Raw genomic sequence first — 20,726 nt, 5'->3', positions numbered from 1 at the left:
CTATGGTGATTTTTCAAGATATATGAAAATCCCACTAAGTGGACTAAGAAGGCTTTTTGCCTTTCTCTATAGAAAGGTATTAGAATTGCTGGAAAAACCGACTTTCGAACGGAGCCTCGGAGACCCATAGTGTTATATACCATTCGACTCAGCTCGACGAGATCGGAAAATGTCTGTGTGTGTGTGTGTGTGTGTGTGTGTATGTGTGTATGTGTGTATGTGTGTGCACTTTTCGAAGATATTTGAACGCGCTCAATTTTCTCAGAGATGGCTCAACCGATTTTAACAAACTTGGGCTCGTTTGAAAGCTACTGTCGGGCCGTTGATCAAGTTCGAAGATCAAATGGTTGTGACTTTTGGTTCCAGATATATGATGGTATAAGTGACGTAACCGACAAAACACGTTGATTTTTACCGCTCTTGTATATATAAGGGTGCCAAAATTTTGGGATCAACTCTATTTTCGTAAAGTTCTAGTGCTCAAAAGTTTAAGCACCTCGAAAAAAGCCTTCATGCAAAATTTGACCTAAATCGGACATGCTTAAGGGGTGCTGCCCGGTGGTAAAGGTTTGACAATTATCGATCTTGAAAAAGCACCATAGGGGGGAGTACATGAAATTTCCAAAATCGAAAATTTTTTTTGATGCCAAAACTCTTAAAACTGCATAAAACATCGAAATTTAGTGTCATCTCAAAAAAAAATTTTTTTGAAAAAATCAACTTTCTGGGACTTAGAAAAATTTTCATATTTTTTCTAAGTCCCAAAAAGTCGATATTTTCAAAAAATTTTTTTTTCGAGATGACACTATATTTTGACGTTTCATGCAATTCTAAGCCGTTTGGCATCAAAAATTTTTTTTCGATTTCGAAAATTTCATGTACTCCCCCCTATGGTGATTTTTCAAGATATATGAAAATCCCACTAAGTGGACTAAGAAGGCTTTTTGCCTTTCTCTATAGAAAGGTATTAGAATTGCTGGAAAAACCGACTTTCGAACGGAGCCTCGGAGACCCATAGTGTTATATACCATTCGACTCAGCTCGACGAGATCGGAAAATGTCTGTGTGTGTGTGTGTGTGTGTGTGTGTGTGTGTGTGTATGTGTGTATGTGTGTATGTGTGTGCACTTTTCGAAGATATTTGAACGCGCTCAATTTTCTCAGAGATGGCTCAACCGATTTTAACAAACTTGGGCTCGTTTGAAAGCTACTATCGGGGCATTGATCAAGTTCGAAGATAAAATGGCTGTGACTTTTGGTTCCGGAGATATGATTGTATAAGTGACGTAACCGACAAAAAGCGTTGTATTTGAACGCGCTCAATTTTCTCAGAGATGGCTGAACCGATTTGAACAAACTTGGACTCGTTTGAAAGCTACTGGCGGGCCATTGATCAAGTTCGAAGATCAAATGGTTGTGACTTTTGGTTCCGGAGATATGATTGTATAAGTGACGTAACCGACAAAAAGCGTTGTATTTGAACGCGCTCAATTTTCTCAGAGATGGCTGATCCGATTTTAACAAACTTGGGCTCGTTTGAAAGCTACTGTCGGGCCGTTGATCAAGTTCGAAGATCAAATGGTTGTGACTTTTGGTTCCAGATATATGATGGTATAAGTGACGTAACCGACAAAACACGTTGATTTTTACCGCTCTTGTATATATAAGGGTGCCAAAATTTTGGGATCAACTCTATTTTCGTAAAGTTCTAGTGCTCAAAAGTTTAAGCACCTCGAAAAAAGCCTTCATGCAAAATTTGACCTAAATCGGACATGCTTAAGGGGTGCTGCCCGGTGGTAAAGGTTTGACAATTATCGATCTTGAAAAAGCACCATAGGGGGGAGTACATGAAATTTCCAAAATCGAAAATTTTTTTTGATGCCAAAACTCTTAAAACTGCATAAAACATCGAAATTTAGTGTCATCTCAAAAAAAAATTTTTTTGAAAAAATCAACTTTCTGGGACTTAGAAAAATTTTCATATTTTTTCTAAGTCCCAAAAAGTCGATATTTTCAAAAAATTTTTTTTTCGAGATGACACTATATTTTGACGTTTCATGCAATTCTAAGCCGTTTGGCATCAAAAATTTTTTTTCGATTTCGAAAATTTCATGTACTCCCCCCTATGGTGATTTTTCAAGATATATGAAAATCCCACTAAGTGGACTAAGAAGGCTTTTTGCCTTTCTCTATAGAAAGGTATTAGAATTGCTGGAAAAACCGACTTTCGAACGGAGCCTCGGAGACCCATAGTGTTATATACCATTCGACTCAGCTCGACGAGATCGGAAAATGTCTGTGTGTGTGTGTGTGTGTGTATGTGTGTATGTGTGTATGTGTGTATGTGTGTGCACTTTTCGAAGATATTTGAACGCGCTCAATTTTCTCAGAGATGGCTCAACCGATTTTAACAAACTTGGGCTCGTTTGAAAGCTACTATCGGGGCATTGATCAAGTTCGAAGATAAAATGGCTGTGACTTTTGGTTCCGGAGATATGATTGTATAAGTGACGTAACCGACAAAAAGCGTTGTATTTGAACGCGCTCAATTTTCTCAGAGATGGCTGAACCGATTTGAACAAACTTGGACTCGTTTGAAAGCTACTGGCGGGCCATTGATCAAGTTCGAAGATCAAATGGTTGTGACTTTTGGTTCCGGAGATATGATTGTATAAGTGACGTAACCGACAAAAAGCGTTGTATTTGAACGCGCTCAATTTTCTCAGAGATGGCTGATCCGATTTTAACAAACTTGGGCTCGTTTGAAAGCTACTGTCGGGCCGTTGATCAAGTTCGAAGATCAAATGGTTGTGACTTTTGGTTCCAGATATATGATGGTATAAGTGACGTAACCGACAAAACACGTTGATTTTTACCGCTCTTGTATATATAAGGGTGCCAAAATTTTGGGATCAACTCTATTTTCGTAAAGTTCTAGTGCTCAAAAGTTTAAGCACCTCGAAAAAAGCCTTCATGCAAAATTTGACCTAAATCGGACATGCTTAAGGGGTGCTGCCCGGTGGTAAAGGTTTGACAATTATCGATCTTGAAAAAGCACCATAGGGGGGAGTACATGAAATTTCCAAAATCGAAAATTTTTTTTGATGCCAAAACTCTTAAAACTGCATAAAACATCGAAATTTAGTGTCATCTCAAAAAAAAATTTTTTTGAAAAAATCAACTTTCTGGGACTTAGAAAAATTTTCATATTTTTTCTAAGTCCCAAAAAGTCGATATTTTCAAAAAATTTTTTTTTCGAGATGACACTATATTTTGACGTTTCATGCAATTCTAAGCCGTTTGGCATCAAAAATTTTTTTTCGATTTCGAAAATTTCATGTACTCCCCCCTATGGTGATTTTTCAAGATATATGAAAATCCCACTAAGTGGACTAAGAAGGCTTTTTGCCTTTCTCTATAGAAAGGTATTAGAATTGCTGGAAAAACCGACTTTCGAACGGAGCCTCGGAGACCCATAGTGTTATATACCATTCGACTCAGCTCGACGAGATCGGAAAATGTCTGTGTGTGTGTGTGTGTGTGTGTGTGTGTATGTGTGTATGTGTGTATGTGTGTGCACTTTTCGAAGATATTTGAACGCGCTCAATTTTCTCAGAGATGGCTCAACCGATTTTAACAAACTTGGGCTCGTTTGAAAGCTACTATCGGGGCATTGATCAAGTTCGAAGATAAAATGGCTGTGACTTTTGGTTCCGGAGATATGATTGTATAAGTGACGTAACCGACAAAAAGCGTTGTATTTGAACGCGCTCAATTTTCTCAGAGATGGCTGAACCGATTTGAACAAACTTGGACTCGTTTGAAAGCTACTGGCGGGCCATTGATCAAGTTCGAAGATCAAATGGTTGTGACTTTTGGTTCCGGAGATATGATTGTATAAGTGACGTAACCGACAAAAAGCGTTGTATTTGAACGCGCTCAATTTTCTCAGAGATGGCTGATCCGATTTTAACAAACTTGGGCTCGTTTGAAAGCTACTGTCGGGCCGTTGATCAAGTTCGAAGATCAAATGGTTGTGACTTTTGGTTCCAGATATATGATGGTATAAGTGACGTAACCGACAAAACACGTTGATTTTTACCGCTCTTGTATATATAAGGGTGCCAAAATTTTGGGATCAACTCTATTTTCGTAAAGTTCTAGTGCTCAAAAGTTTAAGCACCTCGAAAAAAGCCTTCATGCAAAATTTGACCTAAATCGGACATGCTTAAGGGGTGCTGCCCGGTGGTAAAGGTTTGACAATTATCGATCTTGAAAAAGCACCATAGGGGGGAGTACATGAAATTTCCAAAATCGAAAATTTTTTTTGATGCCAAAACTCTTAAAACTGCATAAAACATCGAAATTTAGTGTCATCTCAAAAAAAAATTTTTTTGAAAAAATCAACTTTCTGGGACTTAGAAAAATTTTCATATTTTTTCTAAGTCCCAAAAAGTCGATATTTTCAAAAAATTTTTTTTTCGAGATGACACTATATTTTGACGTTTCATGCAATTCTAAGCCGTTTGGCATCAAAAATTTTTTTTCGATTTCGAAAATTTCATGTACTCCCCCCTATGGTGATTTTTCAAGATATATGAAAATCCCACTAAGTGGACTAAGAAGGCTTTTTGCCTTTCTCTATAGAAAGGTATTAGAATTGCTGGAAAAACCGACTTTCGAACGGAGCCTCGGAGACCCATAGTGTTATATACCATTCGACTCAGCTCGACGAGATCGGAAAATGTCTGTGTGTGTGTGTGTGTGTGTGTGTGTGTGTATGTGTGTATGTGTGTATGTGTGTGCACTTTTCGAAGATATTTGAACGCGCTCAATTTTCTCAGAGATGGCTCAACCGATTTTAACAAACTTGGGCTCGTTTGAAAGCTACTATCGGGGCATTGATCAAGTTCGAAGATAAAATGGCTGTGACTTTTGGTTCCGGAGATATGATTGTATAAGTGACGTAACCGACAAAAAGCGTTGTATTTGAACGCGCTCAATTTTCTCAGAGATGGCTGAACCGATTTGAACAAACTTGGACTCGTTTGAAAGCTACTGGCGGGCCATTGATCAAGTTCGAAGATCAAATGGTTGTGACTTTTGGTTCCGGAGATATGATTGTATAAGTGACGTAACCGACAAAAAGCGTTGTATTTGAACGCGCTCAATTTTCTCAGAGATGGCTGATCCGATTTTAACAAACTTGGGCTCGTTTGAAAGCTACTGTCGGGCCGTTGATCAAGTTCGAAGATCAAATGGTTGTGACTTTTGGTTCCAGATATATGATGGTATAAGTGACGTAACCGACAAAACACGTTGATTTTTACCGCTCTTGTATATATAAGGGTGCCAAAATTTTGGGATCAACTCTATTTTCGTAAAGTTCTAGTGCTCAAAAGTTTAAGCACCTCGAAAAAAGCCTTCATGCAAAATTTGACCTAAATCGGACATGCTTAAGGGGTGCTGCCCGGTGGTAAAGGTTTGACAATTATCGATCTTGAAAAAGCACCATAGGGGGGAGTACATGAAATTTCCAAAATCGAAAATTTTTTTTGATGCCAAAACTCTTAAAACTGCATAAAACATCGAAATTTAGTGTCATCTCAAAAAAAAATTTTTTTGAAAAAATCAACTTTCTGGGACTTAGAAAAATTTTCATATTTTTTCTAAGTCCCAAAAAGTCGATATTTTCAAAAAATTTTTTTTTCGAGATGACACTATATTTTGACGTTTCATGCAATTCTAAGCCGTTTGGCATCAAAAATTTTTTTTCGATTTCGAAAATTTCATGTACTCCCCCCTATGGTGATTTTTCAAGATATATGAAAATCCCACTAAGTGGACTAAGAAGGCTTTTTGCCTTTCTCTATAGAAAGGTATTAGAATTGCTGGAAAAACCGACTTTCGAACGGAGCCTCGGAGACCCATAGTGTTATATACCATTCGACTCAGCTCGACGAGATCGGAAAATGTCTGTGTGTGTGTGTGTGTGTGTGTATGTGTATGTGTGTATGTGTGTATGTGTGTGCACTTTTCGAAGATATTTGAACGCGCTCAATTTTCTCAGAGATGGCTCAACCGATTTTAACAAACTTGGGCTCGTTTGAAAGCTACTATCGGGGCATTGATCAAGTTCGAAGATAAAATGGCTGTGACTTTTGGTTCCGGAGATATGATTGTATAAGTGACGTAACCGACAAAAAGCGTTGTATTTGAACGCGCTCAATTTTCTCAGAGATGGCTGAACCGATTTGAACAAACTTGGACTCGTTTGAAAGCTACTGGCGGGCCATTGATCAAGTTCGAAGATCAAATGGTTGTGACTTTTGGTTCCGGAGATATGATTGTATAAGTGACGTAACCGACAAAAAGCGTTGTATTTGAACGCGCTCAATTTTCTCAGAGATGGCTGATCCGATTTTAACAAACTTGGGCTCGTTTGAAAGCTACTGTCGGGCCGTTGATCAAGTTCGAAGATCAAATGGTTGTGACTTTTGGTTCCAGATATATGATGGTATAAGTGACGTAACCGACAAAACACGTTGATTTTTACCGCTCTTGTATATATAAGGGTGCCAAAATTTTGGGATCAACTCTATTTTCGTAAAGTTCTAGTGCTCAAAAGTTTAAGCACCTCGAAAAAAGCCTTCATGCAAAATTTGACCTAAATCGGACATGCTTAAGGGGTGCTGCCCGGTGGTAAAGGTTTGACAATTATCGATCTTGAAAAAGCACCATAGGGGGGAGTACATGAAATTTCCAAAATCGAAAATTTTTTTTGATGCCAAAACTCTTAAAACTGCATAAAACATCGAAATTTAGTGTCATCTCAAAAAAAAATTTTTTTGAAAAAATCAACTTTCTGGGACTTAGAAAAATTTTCATATTTTTTCTAAGTCCCAAAAAGTCGATATTTTCAAAAAATTTTTTTTTCGAGATGACACTATATTTTGACGTTTCATGCAATTCTAAGCCGTTTGGCATCAAAAATTTTTTTTCGATTTCGAAAATTTCATGTACTCCCCCCTATGGTGATTTTTCAAGATATATGAAAATCCCACTAAGTGGACTAAGAAGGCTTTTTGCCTTTCTCTATAGAAAGGTATTAGAATTGCTGGAAAAACCGACTTTCGAACGGAGCCTCGGAGACCCATAGTGTTATATACCATTCGACTCAGCTCGACGAGATCGGAAAATGTCTGTGTGTGTGTGTGTGTGTGTGTGTGTATGTGTGTATGTGTGTATGTGTGTGCACTTTTCGAAGATATTTGAACGCGCTCAATTTTCTCAGAGATGGCTCAACCGATTTTAACAAACTTGGGCTCGTTTGAAAGCTACTATCGGGGCATTGATCAAGTTCGAAGATAAAATGGCTGTGACTTTTGGTTCCGGAGATATGATTGTATAAGTGACGTAACCGACAAAAAGCGTTGTATTTGAACGCGCTCAATTTTCTCAGAGATGGCTGAACCGATTTGAACAAACTTGGACTCGTTTGAAAGCTACTGGCGGGCCATTGATCAAGTTCGAAGATCAAATGGTTGTGACTTTTGGTTCCGGAGATATGATTGTATAAGTGACGTAACCGACAAAAAGCGTTGTATTTGAACGCGCTCAATTTTCTCAGAGATGGCTGATCCGATTTTAACAAACTTGGGCTCGTTTGAAAGCTACTGTCGGGCCGTTGATCAAGTTCGAAGATCAAATGGTTGTGACTTTTGGTTCCAGATATATGATGGTATAAGTGACGTAACCGACAAAACACGTTGATTTTTACCGCTCTTGTATATATAAGGGTGCCAAAATTTTGGGATCAACTCTATTTTCGTAAAGTTCTAGTGCTCAAAAGTTTAAGCACCTCGAAAAAAGCCTTCATGCAAAATTTGACCTAAATCGGACATGCTTAAGGGGTGCTGCCCGGTGGTAAAGGTTTGACAATTATCGATCTTGAAAAAGCACCATAGGGGGGAGTACATGAAATTTCCAAAATCGAAAATTTTTTTTGATGCCAAAACTCTTAAAACTGCATAAAACATCGAAATTTAGTGTCATCTCAAAAAAAAATTTTTTTGAAAAAATCAACTTTCTGGGACTTAGAAAAATTTTCATATTTTTTCTAAGTCCCAAAAAGTCGATATTTTCAAAAAATTTTTTTTTCGAGATGACACTATATTTTGACGTTTCATGCAATTCTAAGCCGTTTGGCATCAAAAATTTTTTTTCGATTTCGAAAATTTCATGTACTCCCCCCTATGGTGATTTTTCAAGATATATGAAAATCCCACTAAGTGGACTAAGAAGGCTTTTTGCCTTTCTCTATAGAAAGGTATTAGAATTGCTGGAAAAACCGACTTTCGAACGGAGCCTCGGAGACCCATAGTGTTATATACCATTCGACTCAGCTCGACGAGATCGGAAAATGTCTGTGTGTGTGTGTGTGTGTGTGTATGTGTATGTGTGTATGTGTGTATGTGTGTGCACTTTTCGAAGATATTTGAACGCGCTCAATTTTCTCAGAGATGGCTCAACCGATTTTAACAAACTTGGGCTCGTTTGAAAGCTACTATCGGGGCATTGATCAAGTTCGAAGATAAAATGGCTGTGACTTTTGGTTCCGGAGATATGATTGTATAAGTGACGTAACCGACAAAAAGCGTTGTATTTGAACGCGCTCAATTTTCTCAGAGATGGCTGAACCGATTTGAACAAACTTGGACTCGTTTGAAAGCTACTGGCGGGCCATTGATCAAGTTCGAAGATCAAATGGTTGTGACTTTTGGTTCCGGAGATATGATTGTATAAGTGACGTAACCGACAAAAAGCGTTGTATTTGAACGCGCTCAATTTTCTCAGAGATGGCTGATCCGATTTTAACAAACTTGGGCTCGTTTGAAAGCTACTGTCGGGCCGTTGATCAAGTTCGAAGATCAAATGGTTGTGACTTTTGGTTCCAGATATATGATGGTATAAGTGACGTAACCGACAAAACACGTTGATTTTTACCGCTCTTGTATATATAAGGGTGCCAAAATTTTGGGATCAACTCTATTTTCGTAAAGTTCTAGTGCTCAAAAGTTTAAGCACCTCGAAAAAAGCCTTCATGCAAAATTTGACCTAAATCGGACATGCTTAAGGGGTGCTGCCCGGTGGTAAAGGTTTGACAATTATCGATCTTGAAAAAGCACCATAGGGGGGAGTACATGAAATTTCCAAAATCGAAAATTTTTTTTGATGCCAAAACTCTTAAAACTGCATAAAACATCGAAATTTAGTGTCATCTCAAAAAAAAATTTTTTTGAAAAAATCAACTTTCTGGGACTTAGAAAAATTTTCATATTTTTTCTAAGTCCCAAAAAGTCGATATTTTCAAAAAATTTTTTTTTCGAGATGACACTATATTTTGACGTTTCATGCAATTCTAAGCCGTTTGGCATCAAAAATTTTTTTTCGATTTCGAAAATTTCATGTACTCCCCCCTATGGTGATTTTTCAAGATATATGAAAATCCCACTAAGTGGACTAAGAAGGCTTTTTGCCTTTCTCTATAGAAAGGTATTAGAATTGCTGGAAAAACCGACTTTCGAACGGAGCCTCGGAGACCCATAGTGTTATATACCATTCGACTCAGCTCGACGAGATCGGAAAATGTCTGTGTGTGTGTGTGTGTGTGTGTGTGTATGTGTGTATGTGTGTATGTGTGTGCACTTTTCGAAGATATTTGAACGCGCTCAATTTTCTCAGAGATGGCTCAACCGATTTTAACAAACTTGGGCTCGTTTGAAAGCTACTATCGGGGCATTGATCAAGTTCGAAGATAAAATGGCTGTGACTTTTGGTTCCGGAGATATGATTGTATAAGTGACGTAACCGACAAAAAGCGTTGTATTTGAACGCGCTCAATTTTCTCAGAGATGGCTGAACCGATTTGAACAAACTTGGACTCGTTTGAAAGCTACTGGCGGGCCATTGATCAAGTTCGAAGATCAAATGGTTGTGACTTTTGGTTCCGGAGATATGATTGTATAAGTGACGTAACCGACAAAAAGCGTTGTATTTGAACGCGCTCAATTTTCTCAGAGATGGCTGATCCGATTTTAACAAACTTGGGCTCGTTTGAAAGCTACTGTCGGGCCGTTGATCAAGTTCGAAGATCAAATGGTTGTGACTTTTGGTTCCAGATATATGATGGTATAAGTGACGTAACCGACAAAACACGTTGATTTTTACCGCTCTTGTATATATAAGGGTGCCAAAATTTTGGGATCAACTCTATTTTCGTAAAGTTCTAGTGCTCAAAAGTTTAAGCACCTCGAAAAAAGCCTTCATGCAAAATTTGACCTAAATCGGACATGCTTAAGGGGTGCTGCCCGGTGGTAAAGGTTTGACAATTATCGATCTTGAAAAAGCACCATAGGGGGGAGTACATGAAATTTCCAAAATCGAAAATTTTTTTTGATGCCAAAACTCTTAAAACTGCATAAAACATCGAAATTTAGTGTCATCTCAAAAAAAAATTTTTTTGAAAAAATCAACTTTCTGGGACTTAGAAAAATTTTCATATTTTTTCTAAGTCCCAAAAAGTCGATATTTTCAAAAAATTTTTTTTTCGAGATGACACTATATTTTGACGTTTCATGCAATTCTAAGCCGTTTGGCATCAAAAATTTTTTTTCGATTTCGAAAATTTCATGTACTCCCCCCTATGGTGATTTTTCAAGATATATGAAAATCCCACTAAGTGGACTAAGAAGGCTTTTTGCCTTTCTCTATAGAAAGGTATTAGAATTGCTGGAAAAACCGACTTTCGAACGGAGCCTCGGAGACCCATAGTGTTATATACCATTCGACTCAGCTCGACGAGATCGGAAAATGTCTGTGTGTGTGTGTGTGTGTGTGTGTGTATGTGTGTATGTGTGTATGTGTGTGCACTTTTCGAAGATATTTGAACGCGCTCAATTTTCTCAGAGATGGCTCAACCGATTTTAACAAACTTGGGCTCGTTTGAAAGCTACTATCGGGGCATTGATCAAGTTCGAAGATAAAATGGCTGTGACTTTTGGTTCCGGAGATATGATTGTATAAGTGACGTAACCGACAAAAAGCGTTGTATTTGAACGCGCTCAATTTTCTCAGAGATGGCTGAACCGATTTGAACAAACTTGGACTCGTTTGAAAGCTACTGGCGGGCCATTGATCAAGTTCGAAGATCAAATGGTTGTGACTTTTGGTTCCGGAGATATGATTGTATAAGTGACGTAACCGACAAAAAGCGTTGTATTTGAACGCGCTCAATTTTCTCAGAGATGGCTGATCCGATTTTAACAAACTTGGGCTCGTTTGAAAGCTACTGTCGGGCCGTTGATCAAGTTCGAAGATCAAATGGTTGTGATTTTTGGTTCCAGATATATGATGGTATAAGTGACGTAACCGACAAAACACGTTGATTTTTACCGCTCTTGTATATATAAGGGTGCCAAAATTTTGGGATCAACTCTATTTTCGTAAAGTTCTAGTGCTCAAAAGTTTAAGCACCTCGAAAAAAGCCTTCATGCAAAATTTGACCTAAATCGGACATGCTTAAGGGGTGCTGCCCGGTGGTAAAGGTTTGACAATTATCGATCTTGAAAAAGCACCATAGGGGGGAGTACATGAAATTTCCAAAATCGAAAATTTTTTTTGATGCCAAAACTCTTAAAACTGCATAAAACATCGAAATTTAGTGTCATCTCAAAAAAAAATTTTTTTGAAAAAATCAACTTTCTGGGACTTAGAAAAATTTTCATATTTTTTCTAAGTCCCAAAAAGTCGATATTTTCAAAAAATTTTTTTTTCGAGATGACACTATATTTTGACGTTTCATGCAATTCTAAGCCGTTTGGCATCAAAAATTTTTTTTCGATTTCGAAAATTTCATGTACTCCCCCCTATGGTGATTTTTCAAGATATATGAAAATCCCACTAAGTGGACTAAGAAGGCTTTTTGCCTTTCTCTATAGAAAGGTATTAGAATTGCTGGAAAAACCGACTTTCGAACGGAGCCTCGGAGACCCATAGTGTTATATACCATTCGACTCAGCTCGACGAGATCGGAAAATGTCTGTGTGTGTGTGTGTGTGTGTGTGTGTGTGTATGTGTGTATGTGTGTATGTGTGTGCACTTTTCGAAGATATTTGAACGCGCTCAATTTTCTCAGAGATGGCTCAACCGATTTTAACAAACTTGGGCTCGTTTGAAAGCTACTATCGGGGCATTGATCAAGTTCGAAGATAAAATGGCTGTGACTTTTGGTTCCGGAGATATGATTGTATAAGTGACGTAACCGACAAAAAGCGTTGTATTTGAACGCGCTCAATTTTCTCAGAGATGGCTGAACCGATTTGAACAAACTTGGACTCGTTTGAAAGCTACTGGCGGGCCATTGATCAAGTTCGAAGATCAAATGGTTGTGACTTTTGGTTCCGGAGATATGATTGTATAAGTGACGTAACCGACAAAAAGCGTTGTATTTGAACGCGCTCAATTTTCTCAGAGATGGCTGATCCGATTTTAACAAACTTGGGCTCGTTTGAAAGCTACTGTCGGGCCGTTGATCAAGTTCGAAGATCAAATGGTTGTGACTTTTGGTTCCAGATATATGATGGTATAAGTGACGTAACCGACAAAACACGTTGATTTTTACCGCTCTTGTATATATAAGGGTGCCAAAATTTTGGGATCAACTCTATTTTCGTAAAGTTCTAGTGCTCAAAAGTTTAAGCACCTCGAAAAAAGCCTTCATGCAAAATTTGACCTAAATCGGACATGCTTAAGGGGTGCTGCCCGGTGGTAAAGTTTTGACAATTATCGATCTTGAAAAAGCACCATAGGGGGGAGTACATGAAATTTCCAAAATCGAAAATTTTTTTTGATGCCAAAACTCTTAAAACTGCATAAAACATCGAAATTTAGTGTCATCTCAAAAAAAAATTTTTTTGAAAAAATCAACTTTCTGGGACTTAGAAAAATTTTCATATTTTTTCTAAGTCCCAAAAAGTCGATATTTTCAAAAAATTTTTTTTTCGAGATGACACTATATTTTGACGTTTCATGCAATTCTAAGCCGTTTGGCATCAAAAATTTTTTTTCGATTTCGAAAATTTCATGTACTCCCCCCTATGGTGATTTTTCAAGATATATGAAAATCCCACTAAGTGGACTAAGAAGGCTTTTTTTAGATTAGCATCACTGTTCTTATACAAATAGGCAACGCAAATGTCAAGCACTAGTTTGGAAAAATGATGCTGACTGTGTGACATAAACTCTGAAGCATGCTTTTGTGACCTACTCGAATCAATCTGAATCAATTGGTGTCAAAATTAGTATCCAAAATTATTTAATAAAAGTATGAAACATATTTTCATGAGACTGTTATGAAAGAAGAGAAAGGCATTATCGCACCACTAGGTGGATTAAGAAGGGTTTTTTTTTCTTCTTTTCCATTCATTCACTCTCCTATCGCTACCTACTTTCGCTTGTCCTATTCCCCAACCGTCCGGCAACTTTATTAACGAACTTTTCATTCACTTACCTACTTGCAGAAGCACGGAGTAACCACCCGCGAAAACAGCAAAACCACTGCCCCGAGCGAAGCGACCACACAAATTGAAACACACGAACCCTCGAACATCAAAAGCGACCCAAAAGGCAGCTAACCGGCAATCGGGCAGTGAAGTAAATTTCGGTGAATAATGAGTACGCAGTCCTGGACTAAATGGTTTTCCAGTCGAGTCTTTCTTCCGTTGGCCTCCGTCGCTGCAATAAATAAATTACTTACGGGTTGAGCGGCGTAAAGCATTTGACGACCCCATTTGGCACAACTCGCGTCCCATCGGAGCAGCGCCGTTGGAAAAGAGTGCAGCAAAAAAAACCGGCATAATAAAAATACTAACTCAAAGATCTGCGTGAGAAAGGTGAGTAAGTTTTTTTTTCGCTTTCCGACGAACGACAGTCCTTTTTCTCCTTTTGCACCATGGACGACAGTGTGGGTGGGGGGGGTAGTTGAAAATTGAATTTCAATGTGGCGTAACCACCTTCGGTTTCCCCTTTTATATAAATCATGGTGCGTGGAGTTCCGAGCGGTTCGACCGGATGGCAGTAGTCAGGTGGGAAATATGTCTGGGGCTCTTGAGTAACGGTGTTTTTGCTTCTTTTTCTTTGCTTGTATACTGTGCACCCTTCCAGGATGATTGACTTGAAATCTAATTGCTTCATTATATATTGAGTAACGAATACTGCGGTGCCGGTTTGAGTTATGACGCTGCTAATTATGAACCTTTTGAAAAGCAGCTGAATGACGATGCAGCGAGGATGCCTTAGTTCATGAACTGATGGTATTTTTTTTCTTCAACCGGACGCCGGGATAAATTTGTATTACATGAGAATGACGCCATTTTACCTATGACTTAGAAATTATAGGAATTTCTACAGCGGCTACATACTAGTAGAACTAATGAAAGTCAACACGAAAATATCACAGGATTCACGCCAAATATATCGTCTGACTTATTGACTGATCTTGCTCAAATTTCAAGACGTGTATTTGGTACTGTTTGCCGGACAATCAAAAATCGTATGAAGTTTCATTCAAAATATCGTGCGAAGTGCTGCATAGTGGAGAAAAAACGATCAAAAACTTCGACTTCGTTCAATCTATAAAGACTGTCCCAAAAAGTATGAACGCACTTTGATTTCGCTGTAAATTATTCACAAGTGTTAGATATTCAAATTTTATTCGAAATATTGATAATATTAGACTACAACAACAGAATATTATTCTCAACATTTGCTACTTAGCCATTGTAGACTAGCTGGCGCACCTTCTTGCGAACGTTCCTCAATAAATTCCGTACAGACTTCTTGGCGACAAGTTTTGACACTGTTTTCCAATCTTTTTCGAACTGTTGAATGGTTTCGGTTGTCGAGACATGTTTCCTAAGATGTGCCTTCGTTATTGCCAAAATTCCTCAATTGGTCGAAGTTGTGGACAATTTGGTGGATTCATGTCTTTTGGGACAAAAGTGACATTTTTGGTAGTATACCATTCTACCGTTGATTTCGAGTAGTGGCAAGAAGCAAGATCTTGCCAGAAGACAACAGGATCCTTGTTGCTTCGAATCATGGGTAGAAGTCGTTTTTGTAAACATTCCTTGATGTATATTTCGCTGTTCATTGAAGCAGTGGTAATGAAGGGTTTCGAAATTATACCGCAGCTACAAATTGCTTGCCAGACCATAACTTTCTTACCAAATTTTTCGACTTCAATCGATGTCTCGGACTGGTTTAACACTTGCCCTTCTCGCACCGTATAATATTGTGGTCCCGGCAAGGATTTGTAATCGAGTTTCAGTGTCGCTGACATTACTCACCCGACTTTTTGTGCTGACTATTGTGGTACAGTTGACAATATGATTCATGGTTCAAATTTTGAATCAGCTGTTAGATGTTAGAAGGTTAGTTTTACGTTTTTATAGCATTTATAGGCTTTTTCGCAATTTTATTCAAGGCGTGTTCGCCACAAAGTCTGGACAAATTAAATTTGGAACAACAAAAATTCACTGTTAGCTCAATCCAAAATGCATTTTTGCTACATTTAATTGTGCATTATTAGTCATCTTAGAACTGATTACAGTTACTTAACGAGGCTGCATGAAAAAAATACAAATTTTTGAATTTACTATTTATTCTGCAACCGATTTAGTTGCTTTTGTCCAAGAATTTTCAAATTTTTCTATAGTTGTAGCTTGTCGAGTTCTCTCTTCACGAGAGCTCAATACCGACCGATTGGCGTAGTGACAAGGGGCCAAATCAACCCAGAATAGCGAGGAAGCGTTATGGTTGCATGGGAATGGTAACAATCGTTTCTTTAGGAATTCTTCATGGCCGCTCCGTTGCTTGACAGTACAGAAAGACATTCCGGAAAGCTGACTAAAGTCTTCCAGCACAAAAGTTTCATCGTCTATTATGACACAGGAAAACTTCGTCAAATGTCATGATACAACTTGTGAGCCCGAGTTTTAGATGGTACATTTTGTTTATCGTTGCGGTTCGGAATAGCTTTCACCTTGAACAACTTCATACCTTAGAAGTTGTTTCTTGTATCAGGTGTGCAACTTTGCTTTCGCCGTTTTCCGATAGGTGGCTGTACCGGCTGAGGCTGGTCAAAATACATAGATGATAATGCCTTTAAAGTGAGTGTGTACAGTGCCAAACGAATTGTCATCGCCGTTTCAGTGACAGTTGTTCTTGTTTTCGTATTATTCACGCTCGAAAATGTCTGTTTATGTGCCCATTTCTCGCCATTTGCGGGAAGTTTTACTTTTCTGTTACAATTCGAAAAAAAAACGCAACTGAAGCGCGTCGAATGTTTTCAGAAATTTACGGTGATGCTGCTCTGAGTAAAAGAACGTGTCGAAAGTAGTTTCATCGTTTTAAAAATGGTAATTTCTATGTCGAAGACAAACAGGGTGGTGGAAGAGAAAAGATCTTCAAAGTTGAACAACTAGAAACATTGCTTGATGAAGATACGTGCCAAAGCCAAGAAGAGCTTGCCGAATCGTTGGGAGTGAGTCAGCAAGCCATTTCAAAACGTCTCAAGACCCTCGACATGATTCAGAAAAAGGAAACTGAGTGCCGTACGAGTTGAAACTGAGGGACATCGAGCGCCGTCTATTTGTATGTGAGCAACTTCCTCAAAGACAAAATCGTAAGGGGTTTTTACATCGAATCGTAACCGGTGATGAAAAGTGGGTTTGATACGATAATCCTAAACGCAGAAAATCATGGGGAAAGCCCGGGCATGCTACTTCATCGAAGGTAAAACCGAATATTCACGGCGCTAAGGTAATGATTTGTATTTGGTGGGATCAGCTCGGTGTGATTTACTACGAGCTCTTAAAACCGGGTGAAACCATCACAGGAGATCACTACCGAACGCAACTGATGCGCCTTAGTCGCGCGCTAAAAGAAAAGCGGCCGCAATATCAAGAGCGACATGGCAAAGTCATCCTCCAACACGACAATGCTCGGCCTCACGTCGCAAAAGGGGTCAATAAGTACCTGAAAGCGCTGAAACGGGAAGTCTCACCCTACCCGCCGTATTCCCTAGATGTCGCCCCTTCTGATTTCCACCTATTTCGTTCGATGGCACACGGCCTGGCAGATCAACATTTTCAATTCTTCGAAGAGTTGGAAAAATGGATTGCTTTATGGATAGCGTCAAACGAGGACTCCTGTTTTCGAGCCGGGATCCGAAAATTGCTGGAAAGATGGGAAAAAGTTGTCGCTAGCGACGGACAATACTCTGAATAATACATCAGTAAGCACTTTTTCGCAATAAAGCTTCTAATTTTGGAGAAAACGGCGGAAGCAACGTTGTATACCTGATAGTATGCACAAAAAATTGAGTCATTTTTATTTTTGCTAGCCACAGTATGTACCGAAAGCTCTGGTCTCTTCTGCAATATATGTTTCACCTTCGCGTCCTTCTGAAGATTCCTGAGATCCGTTTTTATTCCGCTCCCAGCCTTCCTGGCTGGTGTCAAACGTGTATCGAAAGATTTTAAAACAAACAAATGTTTCTTTCAAATTTCCATAAAAAACGATATTTTATTCAAACTAAAAATTGATCTTTTATTGTACGAGTTTAAACTTGAACATAATGAAAACCGGATGAAATTTAAGTTATTTCTTCACGAATTTTCGAACTTTTCGGTAGTCGATTGTGCAGTGCACGAGGTGCACATGAGGACGAGACGCCATTGGTAAAATCACAATATTTTTACAAACTGTGTACAGTCTAGCGGTGTACGAACAGAATAGTACAACAGATTTGCACATGCATGACCCGTACCCGAACCCCCGTCGGGTTCAGGTACAGAAAAAAATGTTGTTGGGCAAATACGGGTCGGGTACGGGTATCGATTTTTTCATTTTAAACGAGTACGGGTCGGGTAAAGATTTTTATTTTTTAGCGGGTACGGGTCGGATTTGGGTTTAGAAGGAAATTTACTCTCGGGTTCGGGTATTTTTTTCATTCCCGATCATCTCTAATTGAATGTAAAAAACCCTGATTTAATCCACCTAGTTGTGAAATGATGCCTTTCCTAAATCAATCATTCTATCATTTATTATACTGTGGTATTCTTCAAAATAATTTTCTTAGATCTTTGAAGGAATAACCGGAATCGCTTTGTTTATATCAATGATGATAATGACTATCGATTGGAGCAGTTTTGATGTCGATTTGAAATTTTTTTAAGTGTTTTGTTTTGCCCCTTTAAGTGATGGTATACAATTTTTAACACACTTTACCCTATAATTCCGAAATCGGGAGTCAGACCATACATTTAAATTTTAGTTGGTAAAAATCGGTCATCTTTGAGAAAAATTAGTACGCTTATTTCCATTTTTTGAACATTTTACCCCATAGCTCCGAAACCGAAAGTTCTATCCGAACTAAATTCAGAAATTTGGTTTTGGACTACAAGACTTTTCATTTTAATTTGAGTTTGCGAAAATCGGTTTCTCCGCTTCTAAGAAATTGAAGTGATTTCCGGTTTGGAGTAGACGATCACTTTTTTCCGATACTTCCGGAATCTGAAACGAAGATCCGGTATACCCAAAATCAATGTATTTGGTCATCAACTAACCAAATCTGTCCAATTCAAGAATTATACGGCTGTTTGAATTAAGTGAATTTTTTATACCTTTTCAGTTTGTAATTCCGGAACCGGAAGTTGTATCCGGATGAAATTTGGTTGGATTTTATGAGGTTTTAAGACCTTTCATTTGAACCTACACTTGTGAAAATTGGAAGAGCAGCCCCGGAAAAAATCGATGAAACGTTTTTAGTTCATTTGCACATTTTACCCCATAACTTCCGAACCGGAAGTCGGATCCAGATGAAATTCAATATGAGATCATAAGACCTTTAATTTGAATCTTCGTTGAAATGAATCGGTTGAGCGGTCTCTGAGAAAATTTGCACATTTACCCCGTTACTCCCGAACCGACAGTCCGATCCGGGTAAAATTCAATAGCAACCTATGGGACCAAGAGAACTTTCATTTGACTATAAGTTTGTGAAAATCGGTCCAACCATCTCCGAGAAAATCGAGCTCACACACACACTTGCTCAGTTCGTCGAGCTGAATCGAATGGTATATGACATTTTTTAACTGATTTTCGCAAATTGAGATGCAAATAAAAGGTCTTGAGATTCTTGAAAAAGTTCCCAAAAAGTTGATCCAGATCCGACTTTCGGTTCCGTTATTACAGCACCGTAATTGAAAAATTCTCTATTTCATGAGTATTTTTTCAAAACTGACGGTGAAAAGTGAAAATTTTTATAAAACTTACTGGAAATTCATCTAGTTGGTAGACCTTGTTAGTTAGTGGATATATAAATCTACTTTGGGACTACTAGTCCCCAGTTTCCGCTTCCGAACGCACCCGGTAATAGTGAAGAAAAGCTAGAAAAATGGAACTCGCTTTGATTTCTCAGCAACGGTTAAACCGATTTTCACAAATAATGATTCAAATTAAAGCTCAAGGTCAAAGTCTTGGCATTACATTCCTTGTGTGGAATTTGGCCTTTCTATTTCAACAGACTTCGCAGCCGCTCGAACGCTTTTCATCAAGTTCCGGACAAGTGTTGCATCGCATTTTTTGGACGCTTGAGCCCAAATTTTTGTCGTGAATACGACTTACTTTACTATGGGGCGCCTTTTCAAAATTAGCCTTATGGAAGAATGGGCAGAACTTAATCGTGAATATCTCGACTTGTATTGATAGCAGCAACATAATTCTTTCACTATTTCATCAAAAATATGATCAGGAATTCAGGATAATATTTAGAACAGTGTGAACTCAAAAATTAGATTTTCTTAAAATTTTAAAACATCTCGGAAAACTCTTTACTTTTGCTTGGTTTTTTTTTGAGCAAGGGTGACGATTTAGAGGTAGTCAGGCACATATCTTCAACTGAATGTTATACAAGGGGAACCGTGGTCGAAAATCGATCATTTCTTCTTGTGCGTTGGATGAAAGCAGACGTCGGAGCGAGAAGACGCATTCAAACAGCGGCATCGGAGAGTGCACCTTCTGCGTGGTTAAAAACCTCAAACGTTCAGGTCGTAGTTCTCATTTGCCTTCCGGTCGTCAAGGCGAGAAGACGCATTAAACCAGTTTCGCATCATTTGGCACTGCGAGCGGATGTGTCGGTCTGTACGCAAAGCTAGTTTTAATTCAAGCAAGAACGATTGCATCAGCTGCTGGTGCTTTGCATTGGAGAGAAAGAAAACAAGAAACGAAAAGTGGACAATATTATATAAAATTAGCCTTTCTAATGGCTCTAAATGTTATCTAAAGAACTACTAAGATTACTTTTTTGAAAATCGAAGGTAGAAATCATCAGTTTAGTGAAAATCCAAAATAATTTGATTTGCTTCGTGCACTTGTGCGAAAATCGTTCGAGAAAAATGTTCCGAACTGTGCTAATTATCGTAGATAATTCCACAATTTGGTCCTTCTAAAAGGCAGAAATGAATCCTGTACAGCATCTTGATAGTTTCTTTCAATGAAATATGCAAATCCGAAATGAGATAATCGACGTCGTTGTTTATAATCGTTGAAAATTTGTAGTAGTGAAAGGGGGAAAGTTCCGCAATTCACACAATCGATCAACTA

The 20,726-nt window shown here is 38.4% G+C and overlaps 1 protein-coding gene across 4 annotated transcripts in view; it reads left to right on the top strand.

The window, feature by feature from the left end:
* Positions 1-20,726, top strand: part of LOC131437055 (nyctalopin-like) — a 469,231-nt gene that overhangs the window by 218,408 nt on the left and 230,097 nt on the right. For all 4 annotated transcript variants that reach the window (XM_058606107.1, XM_058606104.1, XM_058606105.1 and 1 more), the window contains one exon: positions 13,580-13,951. The gene's annotated coding sequence lies outside the window, so the exon portion shown is untranslated. The remainder of the gene's footprint in view (positions 1-13,579; positions 13,952-20,726) is intronic.

The sequence above is a fragment of the Malaya genurostris genome, chromosome 3, assembly GCF_030247185.1.
Source record: "Malaya genurostris strain Urasoe2022 chromosome 3, Malgen_1.1, whole genome shotgun sequence".
Lineage (NCBI taxonomy): Eukaryota > Metazoa > Arthropoda > Insecta > Diptera > Culicidae > Malaya > Malaya genurostris.
The sequence above is the reverse complement of the archived record's forward strand: the minus strand, read 5'-3'. Positions and strand labels throughout refer to the sequence as shown.